We start from the raw sequence: 2630 nt of genomic DNA, 5'->3' as shown, positions 1-2630 counted from the left end.
AAGCGGAGACGGTTTTATCGGCGGGAAAGGTGATGGCCACTGTTTTTTGGGACAGTCATGGAATTGTGTTGATCGACTATCTTGAAAAAGGTAAAACAACAACAGGGACGTACTACGCATCATTGCTTGACAAGCTGAAGGCAGAAATTGAGAAAAAACGACCGCATTTGAAAAAGAAGAAAGTGCTGTTCCATTAAGATAATGCATCGTCTCACACTTCGGCGGTCGCTATGGCAAAAATTCACGAATTGCGGTTCGAATTAATTGACCATCCACCGTATTCACCAGATCTGGCCCCCAGCGACTTTTTCTGTTTCCTAGGCTCAAAGTTTGGCTCGGAGGATAGAAATTTTCATCGAACGAGGAGGTCATCGCATCCGTAGACGCCTATTTTGTAAAGCAAGACGCTCAGTATTATTTGAATGGATTAAAGGGGTGGGAGCATCGCTGGAAAAAATGTATCGACTTAAAAGAAGACGGGGTGATCCCGATTGATTCACCAATCACAGCGACCAGTGCTTAGGAGCTTTGTAGTCTCAAGCGCTGTAAGTGGCTCGTGTCCAATTGAGCCATGTCCAACTGGGTGCCACGCAAAGAAGACTATATAATGTGGAAAAATAAAATTGAATTTGACCGAAAAATTACTTTCTATGTTAGGCTCAAAACTTTTCAGACCGCCCACGTATATATACAGGGTGTCTTGAACTTTTTTGCCAATCACTTTTGTGTAGGTAGAACGGATTAAACTGAGTCGAAAAGTCCTCTACCATTTTGCAATTTTTGCAGCAGTTAACAAGATATTAATTACTAAAAATTGCCAAATATTGGTCTTGAATAATTTTTTACTGAGTGACGTCGGGAAGGTGAGGGAGTAGAATGGACGTGGGACGAGAGAGATTGTGACAGATAAGGGAGAAGTAAGAGACGGGTGTTTTGGATGTTAGAGAAAGGATAGCAGGGATAAAGGGAGAGGAGGATGTTAAGAAGAAGAGAGACGAGGGTAGAGTCGTAGAATAAGGAGAATATAGAGAGATAGCAGGCGATAGAAATTCAAGAGGCATAGACTGGTAAGGATATAGAAGGATAGCGATCGAGAGGAAGCGGCATAGAGTAGAGAGAGTAGAGAGAAGGATAAAGAAAAGAGAATTAGGAATTGGACAAGAAAGTAATAGATGGAGAAGTTTTTAGCGAAGGAGAAGAAGGGGACAGTTTTTTTAAGGATAGAGGAATGAAGATACAGGAGTGGGAAAGACAAGGAAGGGAGGAAGAAGGTACGAGGAATTGAGTGAGGCTCGATTGCGCACATTAACAATCGCACACGACAGGATTTCCCGATCGGACACGGACCCGATCGGACGCATTAGTGATCGGACACATGGTGTTGCAATCGGACAGGGACCCGATTGCGCACGGACCCGATTGCGCAAGACTCAATTGCATACGGATTCGATTGCGCACGGACCCGTTTGCACACAGACTCAATTGCGCACGACCCGATTACACACGGACCCATTTACACACCGACCCGGTTGTGCACGGACCCGATTGTGCACCGATCCGGTTGCGCACAAACCCGTTTGCACACGGACCCGATTGCGCGACACGTTTGCACGGTTTGGAATTTTTCCAAAAAAATCTAACCTTAATCAAACCATTCGTTGGTGTGAGGTAGAAAGACCTCAATTCGCGTAAAAAATTGTGAGCTGTAGGCAATAATGTATGTAGGCAATCGAGCTGTAGGCAATAATACATGTAGGCAAAAGTAACTCTGTTTCTAAAATTTTGATTTGTACGCAAAAGTGCATGTAGGCAATAGAGCTGTAGGCAATAACACATGTAGGCAATCGATTTGTAGGCAAAGCTGTGTGCCCTCTCTGTGCAAACGTTTGATCGCAATCGGGTCCGTGTGCAAACGGGTTTGTGCGCAATCGGATCGGTGCGCAATCGGGTCAGTGCGCAATCGGGTCGGTGTGCAAACGGGTCCGTGCGCAATCGGGTCGGTGCGCAATCGGTTCCGTGCACAATTGGGTCGATGTGCAAACGGGTCGGTATCCGATTGCAACACCATGTATCCGGTCACTAATGTGTCCGGTCATTAATGTGTCCGGTCACTAATGTGTCCGATCGGGTCCGTGTCCGATCGGGAAATCTTATTGTGTCCGATTGTTAATATGCGCTATCGGGACATTTCTCCCGAGGAATTAGAGGAGAGGAAAAAGGTTAGGCAGAAGGAAGAAAAATGGGAACGGACAAGGAAATCGAGATTTAGCAGATGGTATGGGTGGGTAAAGGAGAAGGGGGTGCCGAAGTATCTGGAGGAAGGATGGGGGGAAAGTAGATGGCAGAGAATAGCGAGGTTTAGGCTGGGAAAGAGATATTGGAAGAGAGGTATTGGGAGAGAGGAGAGTAGGATGATGTGTCAGCTATGCGGAGTGCAAAGGGAGACTTGGGAACATGTATGGAAGAAATGTAAGAACTGAAAAGAGGGAGAAGGTAATTGGCACACACCTTGTAAGAGTATTCTGGGGGAGAGGAAAAGGGGGAGGGTTGGATGAGAGAGGTGGAGGAGGAGAGGAGAATGAGGGGGAGAGGAGGGTGAGAGTGAGTGAGTGAGTGGACGAGAGAGAGAG

Source organism: Trachymyrmex cornetzi, unplaced genomic scaffold, assembly GCF_001594075.2.
Source record: "Trachymyrmex cornetzi isolate Tcor2-1 unplaced genomic scaffold, Tcor1.1 scaffold164, whole genome shotgun sequence".
In the NCBI taxonomy this organism is placed as follows: Eukaryota; Metazoa; Arthropoda; class Insecta; order Hymenoptera; family Formicidae; genus Trachymyrmex; species Trachymyrmex cornetzi.
This window is presented reverse-complemented; position numbering follows the sequence as displayed.